At 40.7% G+C, this 22555-nt stretch overlaps 18 non-coding genes across 18 annotated transcripts; all 18 read right to left on the bottom strand.

Annotated features, from left to right (window-relative positions):
* Positions 1 to 15588: 15588 nt before the first annotated feature.
* LOC149714173 (signal recognition particle RNA) lies at positions 15589 to 15895 on the bottom strand. The gene has a single exon (XR_016373929.1).
* An 89-nt stretch (positions 15896 to 15984) lies between these two features.
* LOC149714172 (signal recognition particle RNA) lies at positions 15985 to 16284 on the bottom strand. The gene has a single exon (XR_016373871.1).
* An 89-nt stretch (positions 16285 to 16373) lies between these two features.
* LOC149714171 (signal recognition particle RNA) lies at positions 16374 to 16673 on the bottom strand. Its single transcript, XR_016373958.1, has one exon.
* Positions 16674 to 16762: 89 nt separating this feature from the next.
* Positions 16763 to 17062, bottom strand: LOC149714170 (signal recognition particle RNA). Its single transcript, XR_016373957.1, has one exon.
* Positions 17063 to 17151: 89 nt separating this feature from the next.
* Positions 17152 to 17451, bottom strand: LOC149714169 (signal recognition particle RNA). Its single transcript, XR_016373756.1, has one exon.
* An 89-nt stretch (positions 17452 to 17540) lies between these two features.
* LOC149714168 (signal recognition particle RNA) lies at positions 17541 to 17840 on the bottom strand. The gene has a single exon (XR_016373684.1).
* Positions 17841 to 17929: 89 nt separating this feature from the next.
* LOC149714167 (signal recognition particle RNA) lies at positions 17930 to 18229 on the bottom strand. The gene has a single exon (XR_016373955.1).
* Positions 18230 to 18318: 89 nt separating this feature from the next.
* On the bottom strand, positions 18319 to 18618 carry LOC149714166 (signal recognition particle RNA). The gene has a single exon (XR_016373789.1).
* Positions 18619 to 18708: 90 nt separating this feature from the next.
* On the bottom strand, positions 18709 to 19007 carry LOC149714165 (signal recognition particle RNA). The gene has a single exon (XR_016373822.1).
* An 89-nt stretch (positions 19008 to 19096) lies between these two features.
* Positions 19097 to 19396, bottom strand: LOC149714164 (signal recognition particle RNA). The gene has a single exon (XR_016373960.1).
* A 90-nt stretch (positions 19397 to 19486) lies between these two features.
* On the bottom strand, positions 19487 to 19785 carry LOC149714163 (signal recognition particle RNA). Its single transcript, XR_016373699.1, has one exon.
* Positions 19786 to 19875: 90 nt separating this feature from the next.
* LOC149714162 (signal recognition particle RNA) lies at positions 19876 to 20174 on the bottom strand. Its single transcript, XR_016373839.1, has one exon.
* A 90-nt stretch (positions 20175 to 20264) lies between these two features.
* LOC149714161 (signal recognition particle RNA) lies at positions 20265 to 20563 on the bottom strand. Its single transcript, XR_016373816.1, has one exon.
* A 90-nt stretch (positions 20564 to 20653) lies between these two features.
* Positions 20654 to 20952, bottom strand: LOC149714160 (signal recognition particle RNA). Its single transcript, XR_016373690.1, has one exon.
* Positions 20953 to 21042: 90 nt separating this feature from the next.
* Positions 21043 to 21341, bottom strand: LOC149714159 (signal recognition particle RNA). Its single transcript, XR_016373784.1, has one exon.
* A 90-nt stretch (positions 21342 to 21431) lies between these two features.
* LOC149714158 (signal recognition particle RNA) lies at positions 21432 to 21730 on the bottom strand. Its single transcript, XR_016373919.1, has one exon.
* A 90-nt stretch (positions 21731 to 21820) lies between these two features.
* On the bottom strand, positions 21821 to 22119 carry LOC149714157 (signal recognition particle RNA). Its single transcript, XR_016373910.1, has one exon.
* A 90-nt stretch (positions 22120 to 22209) lies between these two features.
* LOC149714156 (signal recognition particle RNA) lies at positions 22210 to 22508 on the bottom strand. The gene has a single exon (XR_016373719.1).
* Positions 22509 to 22555: the final 47 nt, after the last annotated feature.

Here is a 22555-nt window from a genome sequence, read left to right as displayed (position 1 = left end):
AAAAATTGTCATAGAACATCTAATGTTAAAAGGAAGCGCATTCCATTGTCTAATAACACGATTAAAAAAAGAGTGTAAAAAAGCATCACATCTACATTTAGAAATATAAAAAGTTAAGCATTCATGCCTCTCGTTAATACTAATATAGTCTAAAAGGGGAAAATAATAGCATCCGTTAATGATTCTAAACAAAAAAATTAAACCAGCTTTTTGACTTAACAAATACATTGGTAAAAAATTCAATTGTTTCAAACGAGTACTATAATCCAATCTTACACGATTGCGATTCATGGGAAAATTTATATAAGGTTGACCAAGGTAAAAGGATGTAAAATAACGCAAAACCCTCTCGATAGAATCTATATCTTTCTTTAAATAAGGTGACCAGACCTCTACACCATATTGTAGCAATGGAATAACCAGAGCATTAAAAGATATAAGCGACGCTTTCGAACGTCCAAACGTTCTACGAATCAAACCAGCTATGCGACGGGCCTTAGCGGTTATATAAATAACATGGTTAGACCACTTAAGGTCACTTGAGAATATTATACCAAGCAATTTACACTTGAAAACACGAGGCAAAGAAAAATCATTAATCTTATAATCATAATTTAGTACATTGCGACGCCTCGTAAAAATTATGAAAGAACACTTTTTAATATTTAAATTAAGCAAATTAAGCAAACCCCATTCAAAGATTGCGTCAATGTCACTCTGAAGAGTTACGGAATCCTGCAGTGTCCTAATAGCACGAGATAAAAATGAATCATCTGCATATTGCCAGAGAGTGCTTTGTGCAGATATGCTCATCGGAAGATCATGAGCGTATAAGTTGAAAAGTAGTGGTCCCAAAATAGAGCCCTGAGGTACCCCAGAAGTAACAGGAAGAAAACTCGAGGATTGACCCTGATAGACAACCCTCTGCATTCTATCCCTCAAAAAATCCGAGACCCAGAGCAAGGAATTACCACCGATACCTAGAGCCTGCAACTTAGAGACGAGACTATCATGGGGTACAGAGTCAAAGGCTTTCTTCCAATCAAAAATTACTACGTGTACGTCAGGAGGATTAATGGTGTCAAGGGTGAGAGCCCAAGAGTGGAAAGCTTGTACAAGCTGAGTTGTACAGCTAAATCCTTTACGAAAACCAAACTGACGCTCGGGAAGAACATTATTTTTTGAGCAAAACACGAGGAGATTCTCACAAATAATAGACTCCATTACTTTACAAAAGACGGAAGAAAGTGATATTGGTCGATAAGATTCCAGCTCTGAACGACTCAAAGAACCACCTTTATAAAGGGGTACTACATTGACCTTCTTCCAGGCATCAGGTAGTTTACCTAATCTATAAGAGTAGTTAAAAAATTCTGACAAGGGTTTAGATATGCTCGTAGCGCACAGTTTAATCATTTTAGTAGAAACCCCATCGGGCCCAGACGAAGAACTGGACTTTAAGCGTGCTATAGCAGCAGCAACGGAACCGGGAGTAAAAACAAGATCTGGGTCCCTAGTCGGATTAGGCAATGAAGCAACATCAAGAGGGATTGAGTCAGACTTATTGAAGCAAGATTGAAAAAAAGAGTTAAACATTGACGCAATCGAAGAAGCGTCAGTGACAGGGGTATTATCAATATTCATAAAGTTCGGTATAGGTATTCTAGTTTTGCGAGCGACAAACTTCCAAAACTTATCCGGTTTGTCCTTAATCTTAGAGGACAAGTCATTCACGTAATCATTAAATTTAGAGCGAGTTTTAGCTTTTATCAAATTACAGGACCGTCTGTATTTAGCTCTGTTAGCCTCAGTTGGCTTAGACTTAAAAAGTTTGTATAAAGTTCTTTTGACATTAGCAAGGTGAACAATATCACCAGAAATCCATGGCTGCCGAAATCTCTTTGAGTATACCGTCCTTGAAGGAACACTGTCTTTAAAACAAGACCAAAACAATTGTAACCAAAAGTCCCATGTTTGATTAATGTCCTCGCTAAACGCTAAATGCCACGGAGCATACTCTATCAGGCCTTTCAAGCCCTTCACATCAGCGCGACTCAACTGTAGAACTTCCGTGGTTGAGCTTCTTGGCGTTGCACGTTCACAAGCGATTAGACCTGTCACCGCATCATGATCGCAACCAGGAAGATTATCGATTGTTTTAACTTCCTTAATGAAGCGACGTTCATTAATGTAAACCAAGTCAAGAGTATTGCCAAGTCTAGTGCTATCAGAGACAACTTGGGTTAGACCGAGATTGGATACGCATTCATAAAAGTCCAACGAAGGTAGACTATCAGGGACAGGTCTATTAACACCAAGGCATGCCATGTTGAAGTCACCGAACAAGACAAAGATATCATGACTGTTAATAATATCTGTTATCTCACTGAGTAGAGAACATAAACTCAATATGTAGTCTTGGGTAACCGGAGGGGGGACATAAACGCAACCAAAGAGAATTGATCTCGAGTCGCATTTAGCGGACGAAAAAACTACTTCAAGACGTTTGCCAGAGGCAGTCTTATATAGTTCATTATCAATGACAGTCTCGACAGGCGAGAGATTTTGGCTAATAGCCAAAAGAACTCCACCACCCCTAGTTTCACGATCATTACGAAACACTACATAGTCTTCAGTAAAGAACTCAGTACTAGAAATATCCGCACTAAGCCATGTCTCAGTAAGTCCAATAACATCGGGTAAGTTCCTTTCCACAAAAACTGATAAGTCGAGAAATTTATTTTTTAAACTTCTTACATTCGCCACATGAAAAGAGATCAGCGATCTTGATCTCTTTGTACTTCTGTCAGCGTTAATATCGAGAGACCTCTTATCTTTATCGCCAGAGGTAAATTCAGTGAAAAAAGAGTCATTCAAACTAGGTAAACCACAATTTAAACACACGAAGCCAGAGTCCTCAAGATGAAGAGATTTTTTTAAAACATTCGAATAAACACACTTGACGTGAAAGTCAAGATCACACACACTGCAGCGAAAACGTTTCTGAGACTTACGAAAAGACTTGAGGCAGACTTTACAACGACTCTTAAGAGTAGGTCCCGGATTCACCTCAATATCACCCGATAAAATCAGAATAATGGAGACAAAAGTTAACTTACTGCACTGGCTGCATAGAGGCTTAATAGTCAAAGGTTTACTCTTAACAAATTGATGGCCATTGAAAGTAACGACATCAAAACAATGCGACGTAGCCGAAATGCGAAACGCAGGAATAGCACGTTCACACGCAAGAGAATTAACTGAGCCTTTGAGGCAAAAAAACGGTAAAATAAACATTAACGCAATACACACTCCGAAGAGACCGGTACCGCGTTTCGTCATATTGATAAGATAAGTTAGATAACGATAATCAGAGAGAGAGAAAAATGTTGCGACTGCACTCAACGAAAACCCGATTAGAATTCCGTATATACAATTAAAAATTAAAATTTGAGAGTTTAAGGGGACGTGTTATTAAAAAAATTTTCAGATTTCATATCATAAATTTCCTTCCTTTAAAAATTCTGCAATGAGATGTCTATGGCTGAAGAGAATTCGGCGTCGCGATTATATTTATAAACCGGTGAAGCGCATTTTAGTATGCTCCAAGCATTTTAAATCGTTTGATTTCAAAACTTTTAATGGGAAATTTGGGAATAGACCAAAATATTTGAAAGAGGGAGCTGTACCTTCAATATTTCCGTGGGAGTTTTCTCATCAAACTAAAGTTACCAACACCATGGAACCAACATCTATTAAAAACCCCAAAAAATATGAAACCACCGTAGAAACAATATCAAAAGAATATACCACAGAGCCAACAATAGAGCAAAAAAACAACCATTCTAGCGAAGAACGCATAATACCCATAGCTGAAGACCAGGAATGTGTTATAGAACCAATGGTTTCTGATATAGTTATAGTTGTTGAGTCACTGAATGATTATGTGAGTTCTGAACAGAGACCTGCACGGGCCGAGTTTTTCAGGCCCGACCCAGGCCCGGCCCGGTTTTAGAATTTTGAATAAGCCCGAGACCCGGCCCGAGTCCGAGTACATAGTTGGTTTTTCGGCCCGGTCCGGCCCGGCCCGTTACATGCATTAACCAAGCCCGGCCCGGCCCGGCCCGACACATTGAATGAATTGAACAGGCCCGGCCCGGCCCGGCCCGTTACACGTAGTTCAGTTGTAATTTTTATATTTTTTTACATAAAATCAATGATTTGAATTCATATTTGCTTTAGCGTCGTGTATTACTCATTTCTTTTGATAATTGTTCGTTACATTTGTTCTTAGAAGCTTATACTCATTTAAATTATCTTTCATTTGAACTTTGGATTAAATGAGAATCAAGTTCGGCCCGGCCCGGCCCGACCCGTTATCTTCCAAAATTTTAAAAGCCCGACCCGGCCCGGCCCGTTAAATTCCAAAATTTTAAAAGCCCGACCCGGCCCGGCCCGATACAATTTTCAAAAGTGGAAAGCCCGGCTCGGCCCGACCCAATCGGGCCGGGCCTCGGGCCGGACCGGGCTTGAGCCCGGCCCGTGCAGGACTCTGGTTCTGAAGCCACCAGAGAATAATATTAAATGTAAGTGTACTGAAACAATAAAAGAGCTGAAAGCAACCATCGAAAAACTAAAGAGAGTGATTGAGGTACAAAATTTCAAGATGAACAAAGCGGAAAAAGATTTACGTCATGCGAAGAACTTAAAAAAAGTCAAAAATATTGATTTTAAACCGAGCATAGAGAAAATAAAGAATAACAACAAGGACATAGCATTTTACACAGGATTACCTAACTATGAAAAACTCATGGCTTTATACCATCGGCTAAATCCAGGTCCAATGGGGGAAAATATAAATTTATGGAATTGTGGCAATGTTTCACAGCACACAACGTCTACAGGTCGTCCCAGAAAACTGAGTCTAGAAGATCAGTTTCTACTTGTTTTGATGCGTCTACGATTGGGTCTATTTTTAAAAGACTTAGCTGATCGCTTCAGTATTTCACCCATAACAGCATCAAATTATTGCATAACATGGATAAATTTCATGTACTTTCGCCTAGGAAAAATAAACATATGACCAACACGAGAGGCAATCGACGCAACTATGCCGCAAGATTTTAAAACGGAATACCCCACTACCCGGGTCATAATTGATGCTACCGAAATAAAATGTCAATCCTCTAAGTCATAAGTATTGCAATCAGCATCATACTCAAATTACAAATCGACTAACACGTACAAAGGACTTATAGGCATAAGCAAGAATGGATATGTCACATTAGACGTACATCTGTTAACCAGATCCATAACAGACCAGGAAATAACTAGACGTAGTGGCTTTCTGAAGTTGAAATTTTCGGCAAATGATAGTGTCATGGCTGCTAAGGGTTTTCTCATTGAAAAAATGTTAGACAAGATAGGTGTGAAATTAAATATTCCACCATTTTTGAGCGAAAAAGGCCAGTTTACCAAAGAAGAACTAGAGAAATCTCAAAAGATTGCAGCCCTGCGCATCCATGTGGAACGACAAACTGCGCGAATAAAAGGGTTCCACATCCTTAACCGTCCTGTTCCCTCAACTCTTGCTCCGGTTATTAACCAACTCTAGACAGTTGTAACTCTAGTCACCAACTTTCAAAATCCTCTCATCAATGTCAGAGATAATTTATCTCTGAGCTCCCTCGAAGATGATGAATTTAACGAAGGAATAACAGTACCTATTCATGAAGAGTTGGATAATTTCGATGAAATTATGCAACCGAAAAATGAGTCCCAAAGCGATGAACCAAATGGTTTTATTTCAGATGAATAAGAAAAAAAAGAAAGATGTATCTTTAATTAATTTGGAAACTTCATTTGAGGAAGAAAACTAATTTATGTTAAAAAACAATTGTTCCATAGAATTTTTGTAAAACATAATTGTAATAAACTTTAAGATAAATGTACAGACTGTTAAAAAAGTCTTTACGCGTTGCAGTTTTTGCACATATTTTGCTATATTTCGAAAACTTTGCAAGCTAGCGTTCTGAAATAAAGAGCGTTATAATAGTTTTGCATTTGTCTTTCATATTTTATCCGTTTCATAGTTGTCCATTGCAAACTTATACCGGAAATTGGAAGCGACAAAATTATCAACATTGAAAATATTGGATTCTTGCGGTTAAAAAAGCAATTTTCGGATTCCTTGGGGTCGATTCACATTTGAAAAGTTTTCACCAAATTCAATTCGGATGAGTAGGTCACGAGTAATTAGCCTTTATTCAAAATCTGGCAACTTCGATTTAAATGGCTATAATGAATCTTTGTCGAAATAATGCTTGTTAGATATAATGGCGCTTTATGCATATAAATATGATTGGTCGTGTGGCGCAATGCTTTGAAACAAATGAGTCGTTCATTAAGAGAAAACCCTCGTCTTTTAATGAGGATAAGCGGTTTGAAAACGTTGTCAATAATAATATGTAGAACTCGTTAATTATGTCTGGTTCTTCTACAGCCCGACTCATTGCAGCCCAGTGAAAATTTCATTCGTGATGGCATATGCGCTGCACGAGAGCCCTTCAAATAGACATATTCGACTATTCCATATAAGAAACAACTTCAGAGGATATAGCTTTCATGCTAGGAACATTCGCTACACGATTAAGCGTCGCTAAACGGAGCCTAGTGTTGCCTATAGCCTCCCGCGTTTAGCGCAAAAGTTAGGCTTAACTATAAAGCCGCCCGCAACTAAAGCAATGGCAATTTGCATTTCATAACTGACGTTCTTAGCTACCGTATTCAAAAGCCTAAAAATTAAATGGACAAAAATGCTAGCCGGTTACAAAGTTCAAAACCGAAAATAACTGCTTACAGCTAAAATGAGCCCGAATGGTAAAAAGTGAAGTTGGTCGTTCCACGCTGCTGGCCTACTTCTCCTTTCATTTATCTTCTATGGCAAAAATACTAAATTTGTGAATAGTGGCGTAGCAAAATAAAAAACCAATGCAGTTGTTAACTTGATTACTTATATTTATCACTTAAGACGTGATTAGGATATTCGGGAATATTTGGGTTTTAAGACTTTTATTATGAAGGAAAGAAACCGTGCCCATTTAAAGAATTTTTGGAACAAATTGAATGTTATATTTAATATCTTTATTGATAATTTGTTAAAAAGTGAAAAAAATTAATAACATTAAAAATAAAAATTAAATAACACGACTTCCTCAGAGTTTCAAATTGAAAAATGTGTGTTAGCTTTACTGAACTCTCACAAACAACAAGACAATCACTTTCAATTGTTGCTTAGTATTTTATTGGGCCTCCCCTAGCTCTTAAACACATTCTTAATCTTTTCCTAAATGACAGACATAAACGCTGAATAAAATTAGTTGACAAAGCGTTAAAAGCTGCCATGACCATATTCAATAAATCCAAAAAATACTCCCACTCGTCCATCACCAATGCAACCCCAAATGTTCACGCAAAAACGACTGCTGGTTTTTGTGTAGTTCACATACTCAGGAACTTATCGCTGGTTTTGAACCCTCGAGTCCCACACAACAGGCGACTTAGATGAACTTTGGAACGTCTATAAAATAATACGGGTGAAGTAAGACAAAGCTTTGACCAAAATTAATTGACATTATTCACTGAACCTTTTCGTCCGAAAATAGGATGTATCGTTCTAGATCTTCCCTTGGCCAGGCTAAAAGTTCCCTGCAGAACTGGCGGCGTATTCTCTTATGCATTGCCGTCAATGATGGCTTGTTTGCGGACCAGCGTCGCCTTACGCCCGCCCTCTTCAATCTACCCTAAACAGTTGGGGCGGTAACCCGAACACCGTCCCTAACTTCCCAACGGTCTTGTAATTGTTTTATCAACAAGAACTTATAAGTTTTAGCGTCTCGAATTAACGCTCTATGCTGCCGAGCATTTCCCACCAAAGGTCTTCCAGACCTATCTAGATCCTACAGCGATATAAACGAATTACACTCAACTAAGCCCATTAAATTAAATATTTATAGTGGTCGGCATTTGGATAGGATAATATCTGTATGTTTTATCTTTATCCATAATTTGAAATTATCCACGGGAAGTCTATGATTAATGCAATGTAATCACGAATAATTATCTGATTATTATCCATGGATAACTGATTAACCAAAATTCTGTGGATTATCTTGTCCAAACGCCGACCACTAAATATATATATGTAAATATATATATGTAAACATAACGTTAAGGCGCCCTAGCTATATACTACCGGTTCTAGAAAAAGTAACATTGAAACCATTCTTACCCGTATCCTCTGAAACCTTTGGTAGCGTGCATACGTATACTGAGACCCACGATTTGAACGTCCAACTTGGTTCGCAATGTGGTTGCAAGTCAAGCCTTCTTGCCGCAGTCTAACGATTTCTAAACGTTGTTCTTCTGTAATACCAGAAGCCGATTAGGCTTTACACATGAAGTACGTAACATGTGCCTGGGGGAGCTACACGATATTTTCTAAGCTCCTAGGAAAGAACCTCCCCTTACGCGGAGGGAAATAGTTCAGTAACGCGGCTCCTTCGGATCCATCCGATCCTTCCTAAAGAACCGATTTACCAGGTACCTAAATTCGAGAACTACTATAAAGACTGAGTAGGGTGTCTAAAATATTCTTTAGATAAAACTATTTACAATTCAAAAGATTATTTGGGAGTAAGGCGTTAAAATGTTATAAATCTAGGTAGCTTTTGCTTGGACTATTTAAGACGCCGTGCATCTGTTTTTTAACGAGGTATTTTTCTGTTCTCGCCGTTACGGCAAGCCCGGCCGCCAGAGGCTCGAGATGCGCCGCTCGGCCTCAGCCGCTGATATCTAGCCAAGGCTTAGTGTAGTTTTAGTGTCTAATTTTATTCGCAGAGCTATATTTATGTTGAAATTTAAAGAAAATCTTATAATATTTAGTTGAAAAATTTCGCAACTTGAGCTTTAAAACGTTGAATATTTTATAACGCCTACGGAACGATACCTCAAATTCGCCTTCCGGGCTTCCCGGTTATGTCGATGGCGAGGTCGAGTCGAGGTCCGTCCCATGCAAGAAAATAGTAATAGCCGTCGCCGATAGGTCTGGCATTAAAGAGGTTATCTACGGTTAGGGGCTTATGATTGGTTAAAAGCTTTTTTTTCGTCTGCTTAGTTTTTACTTCGGGAATGTCATGAAATCCATGGCCAAAGCTATGGAAAAGTGGGACTTACGTACTTTATGTGTGAAGCATAATCCGCTTTTGGTAATACGAGGCATGATATATGAATACAATTTGCGAGCTCTCGAGACCTTATATACAACATTTTCTAATCGTAAAAAGATATATTACACCAACCGTTTCGTTTTGCAAGTTAAAAAACAAGCAAGAATACCAATTGACGTAAAACCTCCCGCCGTATTCTGCAGGCTTAGCCTTCCGCGCCTACTTGGATTCTCGTCGCTCATTGGTCCGTAAAGGAACTGGATTCTGGCTTCTTATTGGCGGCTTAGGTTTCGACTTTCAAGACGAAATTGAATTGCGGATGTCCACCAAATTTGAAATACGGTTTTTCGATGGGTAAATCGTTCAGCGTCATAAACCGGTTAACTCACCGGTGCTTTTGCTTTAGTTTCTGATGCTGAACGTAGCAGACTACACTTCATCATTGTTAATGGTGACTTGGGGAGTAGTACGGTTAATATTTGCGAAGTAAGGATGCCTATTTGAAGGAGGGCGATTTACTTATCGTCGCATTGGACGGGTATGTTTTTATTTAATATATTGCAAATTATTTGTACCAATATTGTTAACTAAAAGTAAAGGTAAATTTCTAGCGTAAAGCGTTTCAGCTCGTGATCGAAAATTACTTCAACCAAGGCTTAGGTGTAATGTAAGATTTATGTGACTTAAATTATCGTTCTGCGTTGTTAGTAGATAACATGAGCATCGAATGAGCCAACTGTCAATAATTAAAGCCATTCAATTCTCATAATAATTATATAATTAATATAATATTTAGTATTAAATGTTAATTATTATATATAATAACATCCTACTGATATGCTGAAGTGGGTTCACTCAAGGGTAATGAGACAAGTGTCACAGCCCTATAGGGAACCATTGACTGTACGTGTGATATAATCAAAGAAAGTAATTATGATAGATGGGTTTAAAAGTAAATGTTGCAGTACTTTCAACTGGTAAATATGGTTACTGAAGTGTCTAACAATATAAATGCGAATGAGTTTTTGTTGTGCTAAAGATTTGGGATAAAATAGTGGTTCAATTGACAGTGTCACACGAATGGGCTACTACAGTCAATATTGATGACGTCTACGGTTCAATCTATAATACAAACTTGAAATTGTTATAATTAACATCAAATACCATGTATTTACACTTTATTTCGAAAAAATTACAAAAATTTAATAAATGTTTAAGGCTACACAAAATTTTGATCTTAATATACAGGATTTGCACATCTGGAGGAATCATACCATTTACACCAGGAGGACAGAAACCCGTCTCTTTTTGTCCTCCATGTAGCCCTGCCTTCAGGTGTAAATTGTATTAATGCTCCATGTGTGTAAACTATCTATATACAGGATTTGCTGCTACTTAATGTCACCTCAAATGAAGTAACATCAGCCTGCTTGTGTAAAGGATAAGAGACAATGTTTGAAGGTACATTTGGATGTAAAATGTTATAAATAAACAATTGTATGACAACGGCAAAAATTTGCTCTCTTGTCATGAGAGAAGCGACAACGTTTCTTCATAAACTGGTCAAAATAAAGCTATATGTTCTGAAATATCGTTCTGTATAAACTTATTATAATTATAATTTTAAATTAGATTTTTGGTAGAAAGTATGAATAAAACTGATTGAAGCCGACATATTACAAGAAGCTTCCTGTTTCGACTTTTTCGTTTGCCTAATTGACCAATTAGGCAGATCTTAGATTTAAGTGATAGTAGAGTGTAAGTTTGCCTAATATAGACGTGTGTCGTCTTTATATGTGAAACTGGAGAAGCTACAACGTCAGTTAAATCGTTAGTTGAAAAGCCAAAATAAGTTGAACGCAATCAATAAGATACGTTTCATTCAAGGTTATACCATAGAGTGTGCGACACTATCGAAACAGGGTGAAGTCTTAATGGTGTCGTTTCGTTCGAGCATTTATATGTCAAATGTCATTCGTGTAATTGGTATTCTTCACGATATGTATCGCTTGTTATTGGTACAAGTACTTGTATCGATATTCGATCGAGGTATTCGATACCAACAATTAGTACTCATCCAGCACTAAGAGAAATTACAAATGCCAAGATGAAACCCGGGAATTATAACCAAATATCTATTGTTCTAGGCTTCTTCAACCTACAGCAGCGTTTTTACGCTCGTTTTTCTCAGCTCATTACTTGGTGACATACATTCTACCCGTGAACTGGAATGGTATATCAGAACAGATACGTCTTCAATTTCTGTGCATTGGAATCTCTCTTTCATAAAGTTAAATAGGCTCTCCAAAGCCTAACCAGTGTATTGAGCACAATATATCTTAGATAGTCTTGCATGGTTCAGCTACACACGCCCCTTTCAATGATAAAACACCTCTGCTACAAGGTTTATGACGACCAGAATTAACCCCTGTTACAATGCTATGTTTTAGTAAAGATTGTGAAGTTATATTATTAAAATGTATAACTATACTTCGTCTACCATAAAGTACACTATCGTTACACATTAAATACTTGAATAACCTTCCATTCCAGAGTCATGTTAGCGAGATACAGTACACTAACCCTAAACATGTGGGAATTGGGGAAAATAGTCTGCTATTTGAAGGTTCACGAAATAGATGGCGTAAAGAACCTAAACATAGAGGTTAAAGGTTACTGCACTGACCTTTGACGATAACCGACACAAAATGCTGACATTACACCGTACGTTCAGTGTCAATTGAAAAGCTAACTGAACTGAACCACTATCTTTCCTTGCTTGCATGAACATCCAATCTCAGCCCAGAATCCAATTTCGCCTCGAAACCTAAGCCGCCAATCAAAAGCCAGAATCCAGTTCTCTATGGACCAATGAGCGACGAGAATCCAAGTGGGCGCGGAAGGCTAAGCCTGCAGAATACGGCAGCTGGGTAAAATATTAAAGCCTTTTTAGAACCACTTCCGTTAAAGCGATTTCAATCATCAATAAAAAACGTAAAGATTTGCGTTTTGTGATATCCAAAACAGTGTAAAATGAGATTTTACGTCAATTGGTATTCTTGCTTGTTTTTTACTTGCAAAACGAAACGGTTGGTGTAATATGTCTTTTTACGATGAAACAATGTTGTATATAAGGTTCCGAGAGCTCGTTAACTGTATTCATAAATCATGCCTCGTATAACAGAAGAACAACGTTTGGAAATCGTTAGAATGCGGCAAGAAGGCTTGACTTGGAACCACATTGCGGACCAAGTTGGATGTTCAAGTCGTGGAGCTCAGTATACGTCTGCACGCTATCAAAGGTATCAGAGGATACGGGTAAGTATGGTTTCAATGTTACTTTTGCTAGAACCGGTAGTATATAGCTAGGGCGACTTAACGTTATGTTTACATATATATATATTTAATTTAATGTGCTTAGTTGAGTGTAATTCGTTTATATCGCTGTAGGATCTACATAGGTCTGGAAGACCTTTGGTGGGAAATGCTCGGTAGCATAGAGCGTTAATTCGAGACGCTAAAACTTATAAGTTCTTGTCGAAAAGACAATTACGAGACCGTTGCGAAGTTAGGGACGGTGTTCGGATTACCGCCCCAACTGTTTGGGGTAGATGGAAGAAGGCGGGCGTAAGGCGACGCAGGTCCGCAAACAAGCCATCATTGACGGCAATGCATAAGAGAATACGCCGTCAGTTCTGCAGGGAACTTTTAGCCTGGCCAAGGGAAGATGTAGAACGATACATCCTATTTTCGGACGAAAAGGTTCAGCGAATAATGTCAATTAATTTTGGTCAAAGCTGTTATGTCTTACTTCACTCGTATTATTTTATAGACGTTCCAAAGTTCATCTTCGTCGCTTGTTGTGTGGGTTTCCAGGATTCAAAACCAGCGATACGTTCCTGATTATGTTAACTACACGAAAACCAGCGGTCGTTTTAGCGTGAACGTTTGGGGTTGCATTGGCGATGGACGAGTGGGAGTATTGCAACCAATTGAGGGTCGTCTCAACGGCAACGCCTATATAGATATCTTGAGAAACGCCATGTTCCCCTCTATGGCAGCTATATATAATGAAGACGACCGCGACCGGTATTAATATTAATGAACTAATCATTATTCTTTTCTAACTTAAAATATTGTTTTAGTGTATGGTTTCAGCAGGACAACTGTCCAGCCCATACGTCCCGAATCGTTGCAAGATATCTGGAAAACAATGGGATTGACGTTCTGGACTGGCCCGCTCTCTCGCCCGACTTAAACCCGATCGAAACCATGTGGGCTTACATGGTTAATAACATGGAGAAACGAATACCCGTGAACCGGGCCGACCTATTGAATATGGTCATGGCAGCTTACAATGCTTTTCCTCCTAATTTTATTCAGCTTGTATGTCTGTCGGTTAGAAAAAGATTAAGAATGTGTTTAAGGGTTAGGGGAGGGCCAATAAAATATTAAGGAACAATTGAAAGAGACTGTCTTGTTTTTAAAGTTCAATAAAGCTAACGAACATTCTTCACTTTGAAACTCTGAGGAAGTCGTGTTATTTGCATATTTTATTATTGTGTTTTATTATTTTATTTTCTTATGTCTATCTAAGAACTTCTCGCTTCATCGCTAGCCCATAACCAACTGACTTTTCTCTTATGTCCAAGTGAGGATTCCTATCTTCTTGCTACGTCTCAAAGTTAAATTTCTATTTTCCACCCCCATAATCAAAGTTCAGTTTTGTTTTTACCAATTGCTTTTATGGCCAGAGCATCGGCCTTTACCCTTTTCATTCTATCCCCTCATTTTCTCTATTATTTTTCTCAATCTTAACTTTGAAACAGTGCACGTGCATTTCATATAATACCCTGAATCTTTGATCAGTCCAATCCAAACTAACTAGTCTTTCTACTTTGTTTTCTCAGCGAACCGATCCCTTCGGTCAAAGATTCTATTTAAAGCAGCTATATTTATTTTTCTTATACAAAATATCCGACTAAAGCTATCTATACTGTTTTGCAAGGAACAATAATAATCCAAAGTTTACAAAAAATATATAAAACACAAATTAATACAAACAAAAAACATGAATAATTCGCGCGCGCGTGAATTAGGCCTAATTCTTTAAAAAAACATTCATACAAAAATGCACATCAATTTAAACCTTATATACTTATTTTCAACAAGGATATAGACAACACGAGGTTCCGTTTAGCGACGCTCAATGGTGTAGCAAATGTTCCTAGCATGAAAGCTATCTCCTCTGAAGTTGTTTTATATATATATGGAATAGCCCAATTTGTCTATTTGAAAGTCTCTCGTGCAGCGCATATGCCATCATAAATGAAATTTTCACTGGGCTGCAATGAGTCGGGCTGAAGACCCAGACATAATTAACGAGTTCTAGATATTATTATGTCATGGCCCAATTGACAACGTTTTCAAACCGCTTATCCTCTTCAAAATACGCTGGTTTTCTCTTAATGAACGACGGATTTGTTTCAAAGCATTGCGCCACAAGACCTAACATATGCATAAAGCGCCATAACATCTAACAAGCATTATTTCGACAAAGATTCGATTCTGGATTATTAATTATCGCTATTTAAATCGAAGTTGCCATATTTTGAATAAAGGCTAATTACTCGTGACCTACTCATCCGAATTGAATTTGGTGAAAACTTTTCAAATATGAATCGACCCCAAGGAATCCGAAAATCGCATTCATAACCGCGAGAATCCAATATTTAAAAAGTTGCTAATTTGGACACTTCCGGTTTCCGGTAAAACTTTGCAATGGACAACTATGAAACGGATAAAATATGAAAGAGAATTGAAATATTATTATAATGCAATTTATTCCAGAGCGCTAGCTTGCATAGTTTTCGAAATATAGCAAAATATGTGCAAAAACTGCAACGCGCAAACACTTCTTTAACAGTCTGTACATCTTAAGCCTAACGACGATGATGGAGTAGAAGCTAATGATACATGATAATGATATATGTGGTATAGACGAAAGACCAGTAGGTGGTGGTGTTAGAAGCCAATGTTGCAGATTAGTGTCTATGTGGTATAGACGAAAGACGGAGAACAGAAGATGGTGGTGCTTGGAAGCCAGCAAGTACAAACTAGTGTCCATGTGGATTGGACGAAAACCAAAACTGGTGGTGTGGGCACTCAAGAAGAATAGCCAGCGGAGACAATCACAATTTCCCAAATTTCCGTGAACTGTCAATGCAGTCCGGAAATTGGGAACACGTTTGCTCCGATTTGTAAACTGCGACGGCGGTCACGTGGGGTCTGACAGACAGACAGACACGGCCGGTGTAATACCTCTGCGGGACTACGTCACTCGGAGAGGTAAAAACTGACATAAGAATCGTGTACGTTCGTATTGGTTGCGTTGTGACTCGAAGCTCGCTCTCAGACGTTATCCCGTCACTGCCAAATGCGGGAACTTTTGCCTGCTGCGATACCACCCTGACCCCTGAGCCGTTTTGCCCCTCCTAAGAACAACCTGGTGGTCCATAAGCTACCTCAAGACGACCATATTGACACCCAGCTTAACGCGGACGTCCGATCTACACGAGTCCTTGAGTCACAGGAATCCCAACCTCATACCATCCATCGATTCTAGCTTCCAAAGAGCTGGATTACAGGAGAACGCCACAACTCCCAGCTGCAAAGTTAACTCGATTAAAATAATTCAATTTTTGCAAGGATAACAACATGGAAGTTAAAATCACTATCTGAAGTGTAAAAACTGACATAAGAATCGTGTACGTTCGTATTGGTTGCGTTGTGACTCGAAGCTCGCTCTCAGACGATATCCCGTCACTGCCGAATGCGGGAACTTTTGGTTGCTGCGTTACCGCCCTGAGCAGTTTTGCCCCTCCTTAGAACAACCTGGTGGTCCATAAGCTACCTCAAGACGACCATTTTGACACCCAGGTTAACGCGGACGTCCGATCTACACGAGTCCTTGAGTCACAGGAATCCCAACCTCATACCATCCATCGATTCTAGCTTCCAAAGAGCTGGATTACAGGAGAACGCCACAACTCCCAGCTGCAAAGTTAACTCGATTAAAATAATTAAATTTTTGCAAGGATAACAACATGGAAGTTAAAATCACTATCTGAAGTGTAAAAACTGACATAAGAATCGTGTACGTTCGTATTGGTTGCGTTGTGACTCGAAGCTCGCTCTCAGACGATATCCCGTCACTGCCGAATGCGGGAACTTTTGGTTGCTGCGTTACCGCCCTGAGCAGTTTTGCCCCTCCTTAGAACAACCTGGTGGTCCATAAGCTACCTCAAGACGACCATTTTGACACCCAGGTTAACGCGGACGTCCGATCTACACGAGTCCTTGAGTCAAAGGAATCCCAACCTCATACCATCCATCGATTCTAGCTTCCAAAGAGCTGGATTACAGGAGAACGCCACAACTCCCAGCTGCAAAGTAACTTCGAATAAAACAATTCAAACTTTGCAAGGTTAACAACATTGAAGTTAATATCACTATCTGAAGTGTAAAAACTGACATAAGAATCGTGTACGTTCGTATTGGTTGCGTTGTGACTCGAAGCTCGCTCTCAGACGATATCCCGTCACTGCCGAATGCGGGAACTTTTGGTTGCTGCGTTACCGCCCTGAGCAGTTTTGCCCCTCCTTAGAACAACCTGGTGGTCCATAAGCTACCTCAAGACGACCATTTTGACACCCAGGTTAACGCGGACGTCCGATCTACACGAGTCCTTGAGTCAAAGGAATCCCAACCTCATACCATCCATCGATTCTAGCTTCCAAAGAGCTGGATTACAGGAGAACGCCACAACTCCCAGCTGAAAAGTAACTTCGAAAAAAACAATTCAAACTTTGCAAGGATAATAACATTGAAGTTAAAATCACTATTTGAAGTGTAAAAACTGACATAAGAATCGTGTACGTTCGTAATGGTTGCGTTGTGACTCGAAACTCGCTCTCAGACGATATCCCGTCACTGCCGAATGCGGGAACCTTTGCCTGCTGCGTTACCGCCCTGAGCAGTTTTGCCCCTCCTTAGAACAACCTGGTGGTCCATAAGCTACCTCAAGACGACCATATTGACACCCAGCTTAACGCGGACGTCCGATCTACACGAGTCCTTGAGTCACAGGAATCCCAACCTCATACCATCCATCGATTCTAGCTTCCAAAGAGCTGGATTACAGGAGAACGCCACAACTCCCAGCTGCAAAGTAAACTCGATTAAAACAATTCAATTTTTGCAAGGATAACAACATGGAAGTTAAAATCACTATCTGAAGTTTAAAAACTGACATAAGAATCGTGTACGTTCGTATTGGTTGCGTTGTGACTCGAAGCTCGCTCTCAGACGTTATCCCGTCACTGCCGGATGCGGGAACTTTTGCCTGCTGCGTTACCGCCCTGAGCCGTTTTGCCCCTCCTTAAAACAACCTGGTGGTCCATAAGCTACCTCAAGACGACCATATTGACACCCAGCTTAACGCGGACGTCCGATCTACACGAGTCCTTGAGTCACAGGAATCCCAACCTCATACCATCCATCGATTCTAGCTTCCAAAGAGCTGGATTACAGGAGAACGCCACAACTCCCAGCTGCAAAGTTAACTCGATTAAAATAATTAAATTTTTGCAAGGATAACAACATGGAAGTTAAAATCACTATCTGAAGTGTAAAAACTGACATAAGAATCGTGTACGTTCGTATTGGTTGCGTTGTGACTCGAAGCTCGCTCTCAGACGATATCCCGTCACTGCCGAATGCGGGAACTTTTGGTTGCTGCGTTACCGCCCTGAGCAGTTTTGCCCCTCCTTAGAACAACCTGGTGGTCCATAAGCTACCTCAAGACGACCATTTTGACACCCAGGTTAACGCGGACGTCCGATCTACACGAGTCCTTGAGTCAAAGGAATCCCAACCTCATACCATCCATCGATTCTAGCTTCCAAAGAGCTGGATTACAGGAGAACGCCACAACTCCCAGCTGAAAAGTAACTTCGAATAAAACAATTCAAACTTTGCAAGGATAATAACATTGAAGTTAAAATCACTATTTGAAGTGTAAAAACTGACATAAGAATCGTGTACGTTCGTAATGGTTGCGTTGTGACTCGAAACTCGCTCTCAGACGATATCCCGTCACTGCCGAATGCGGGAACCTTTGCCTGCTGCGTTACCGCCCTGAGCAGTTTTGCCCCTCCTTAGAACAACCTGGTGGTCCATAAGCTACCTCAAGACGACCATATTGACACCCAGCTTAACGCGGACGTCCGATCTACACGAGTCCTTGAGTCACAGGAATCCCAACCTCATACCATCCATCGATTCTAGCTTCCAAAGAGCTGGATTACAGGAGAACGCCACAACTCCCGGCTGCGAAGTAATCTCGAATAAAACAATTCAAACTTTGCAAGGATAACAACATTGAAGTTAAAATCACTATCTGAAGTGTAAAAACTGACTTAAGAATCGTGTACGTTCGTATTGGTTGCGTTGTGACTCGAAGCTCGCTCTCAGACGTTATCCCGTCACTGCCGAATGCGGGAACATTTGCCTGCCACGTTACCTCCCTGAGCCTTTTTGCCCCTCCTTAGAACAACGTGGTGGTCCATAAGCTACCTCAAGACGACCATATTGACACCCAGCTTAACGCGGACGTCCGATCTACACGAGTCCTTGAGTCACAGGAATCCCAACCTCATACCATCCATCGATTCTAGCTTCCAAAGAGCTGGATTACAGGAGAACGCCACAACTCCCAGCTGCAAAGTAATCTCGATTAAAACAATTCAATTTTTGCAAGGATAACAACATTGAAGTTAAAATCACTATCTGAAGTGTAAAAACTGACATAAGAATCGTATACGTTCGTATTGGTTGCGTTGTGACTCGAAGCTCGCTCTCAGACGTTATCCCTTCACTGCCGAATGCGGGAACATTGGCCTGCTGCGTTACCACCCTGAGCCTTTTTGCCCCTCCTTAAAACAACGTGGTGGTCCATAAGCTACCTCAAGACGACCATATTGACACCCAGCTTAACGCGGACGTCCGATCTACACGAGTCCTTGAGTCACAGGAATCCCAACCTCATACCATCCATCGATTCTAGCTTCCAAAGAGCTGGATTACAGGAGAACGCCACAACTCGAAGCTGCAAAGTTAACTCGATTAAAATAATTAAATTTTTGCAAGGATAACAACATGGAAGTTAAAATCACTATCTGAAGTTTAAAAACTGACATAAGAATCGTGTACGTTCGTATTGGTTGCGTTGTGACTCGAAGCTCGCTCTCAGACGTAATCCCGTCACTGCCGAATGCGGGAACTTTTGCCTGCTGCGTTACCGCCCTGAGCCGTTTTGCCCCTCCTTAGAACAACCTGGTGGTCCATAAGCTACCTCAAGACGACCATATTGACACCCAGCTTAACGCGGACGTCCGATCTACACGAGTCCTTGAGTCACAGGAATCCCAACCTCATACCATCCATCGATTCTAGCTTCCAAAGAGCTGGATTACAGGAGAACGCCACAACTCCCAGCTGCAAAGTAAACTCGATTAAAATAATTCAATTTTTGCAAGGATAACAACATGGAAGTTAAAATCACTATCTGAAGTTTAAAAACTGACATAAGAATGTTGTACGTTCGTATTGGTTGCGTTGTGACTCGAAGCTCGCTCTCAGACGTAATCGCGTCACTGTCGAATGCGGGAACTTTTGCCTGCTGCGTTACCGCCCTGAGCCGTTTTGCCCCTCCTTAAAACAACCTGGTGGTCCATAAGCTACCTCAAGACGACCATATTGACACCCAGCTTAACGCGGACGTCCGATCTACACGAGTCCTTGAGTCACAGGAATCCCAACCTCATACCATCCATCGATTCTAGCTTCCAAAGAGCTGGATTACAGGAGAACGCCACAACTCCCAGCTGCAAAGTAAACTCGATTAAAATAATTCAATTTTTGCAAGGATAACAACATGGAAGTTAAAATCACTATCTGAAGTTTAAAAACTAACATAAGAATGTTGTACGTTCGTATTGGTTGCGTTGTGACTCGAAGCTCGCTCTCAGACGTAATCCCGTCACTGCCGAATGCGGGAACTTTTGCCTGCTGCGTTACCGCCCTGAGCCTTTTTGCCCCTCCTTAGAACAACGTGGTGGTCCATAAGCTACCTCAAGACGACCATATTGACACCCAGCTTAACGCGGACGTCCGATCTACACGAGTCCTTGAGTCACAGGAATCCCAACCTCATACCATCCATCGATTCTAGCCTCCAAAGAGCTGGATTACAGGAGAACGCCACAACTCCCAGCTGCAAAGTAAACTCGATTAAAACAATTCAATTTTTGCAAGGATAACAACATGGAAGTTAAAATCACTATCTGAAGTTTAAAAACTGACATAAGAATCGTGTACGTTCGTATTGGTTGCGTTGTGACTCGAAGCTCGCTCTCAGACGTTATCCCGTCACTGCCGGATGCGGGAACTTTTGCCTGCTGCGTTACCGCCCTGAGCCGTTTTGCCCCTCCTTAAAACAACCTGGTGGTCCATAAGCTACCTCAAGACGACCATATTGACACCCAGCTTAACGCGGACGTCCGATCTACACGAGTCCTTGAGTCACAGGAATCCCAACCTCATACCATCCATCGATTCTAGCTTCCAAAGAGCTGGATTACAGGAGAACGCCACAACTCCCAGCTGCAAAGTAAACTCGATTAAAATAATTCAATTTTTGCAAGGATAACAACATGGAAGTTAAAATCACTATCTGAAGTTTAAAAACTGACATAAGAATGTTGTACGTTCGTATTGGTTGCGTTGTGACTCGAAGCTCGCTCTCAGACGTAATCCCGTCACTGCCGAATGCGGGAACTTTTGCCTGCTGCGTTACCGCCCTGAGCCGTTTTGCCCCTCCTTAAAACAACCTGGTGGTCCATAAGCTACCTCAAGACGACCATATTGACACCCAGCTTAACGCGGACGTTCGATCTACACGAGTCCTTGAGTCACAGGATTCCCAACCTCATACCATCCATCGATTCTAGCTTCCAAAGAGCTGGATTACAGGAGAACGCCACAACTCCCAGCTGCAAAGTAATCTCGATTAAAACAATTCAATTTTTGCAAGGATAACAACATTGAAGTTAAAATCACTATCTGAAGTGTAAAAACTGACATAAGAATCGTGTACGTTCGTATTGGTTGCGTTGTGACTCGAAGCTCGCTCTCAGACGTTATCCCGTCACTGCCGAATGCGGGAACATTTGCCTGCCACGTTACCTCCCTGAGCCTTTTTGCCCCTCCTTAGAACAACGTGGTGGTCCATAAGCTACCTCAAGACGACCATATTGACACCCAGCTTAACGCGGACGTCCGATCTACACGAGTCCTTGAGTCACAGGAATTCCAACCTCATACCATCCATCGATTCTAGCTTCCAAAGAGCTGGATTACAGGAGAACGCCACAACTCCCAGCTGCAAAGTATTCTCGATTAAAACAATTCAATTTTTGCAAGGATAACAACATTGAAGTTAAAATCACTATCTGAAGTGTAAAAACTGACATAAGAATCGTATACGTTCGTATTGGTTGCGTTGTGACTCGAAGCTCGCTCTCAGACGTTATCCCTTCACTGCCGAATGCGTGAACATTGGCCTGCTGCGTTACCACCCTGAGCCTTTTTGCCCCTCCTTAAAACAACGTGGTGGTCCATAAGCTACCTCAAGACGACCATATTGACACCCAGCTTAACGCGGACGTCCGATCTACACGAGTCCTTGAGTCACAGGAATCCCAACCTCATACCATCCATCGATTCTAGCTTCCAAAGAGCTGGATTACAGGAGAACGCCACAACTCCCAGCTGCAAAGTAAACTCGATTAAAATAATTAAATTTTTGCAAGGATAACAACATGGAAGTTAAAATCACTATCTGAAGTTTAAAAACTGACATAAGAATCGTGTACGTTCGTATTGGTTGCGTTGTGACTCGAAGCTCGCTCTCAGACGTAATCCCGTCACTGCCGAATGCGGGAACTTTTGCCTGCTGCGTTACCGCCCTGAGCCGTTTTGCCCCTCCTTAAAACAACCTGGTGGTCCATAAGCTACCTCAAGACGACCATATTGACACCCAGCTTAACGCGGACGTCCGATCTACACGAGTCCTTGAGTCACAGGAATCCCAACCTCATACCATCCATCGATTCTAGCTTCCAAAGAGCTGGATTACAGGAGAACGCCACAACTCCCGGCTGCAAAGTAATCTCGAATAAAACAATTCAAACTTTGCAAGGATAACA

This window comes from Phalangium opilio, unplaced genomic scaffold, assembly GCF_054372755.1.
Source record: "Phalangium opilio isolate 3A_F unplaced genomic scaffold, DU_Popi_V2 ptg000009l_1, whole genome shotgun sequence".
NCBI classification, from domain to species: Eukaryota; Metazoa; Arthropoda; class Arachnida; order Opiliones; family Phalangiidae; genus Phalangium; species Phalangium opilio.
Note: the sequence above shows the minus strand (reverse complement) of the source record. Positions and strands in the feature narration are given on the sequence as shown.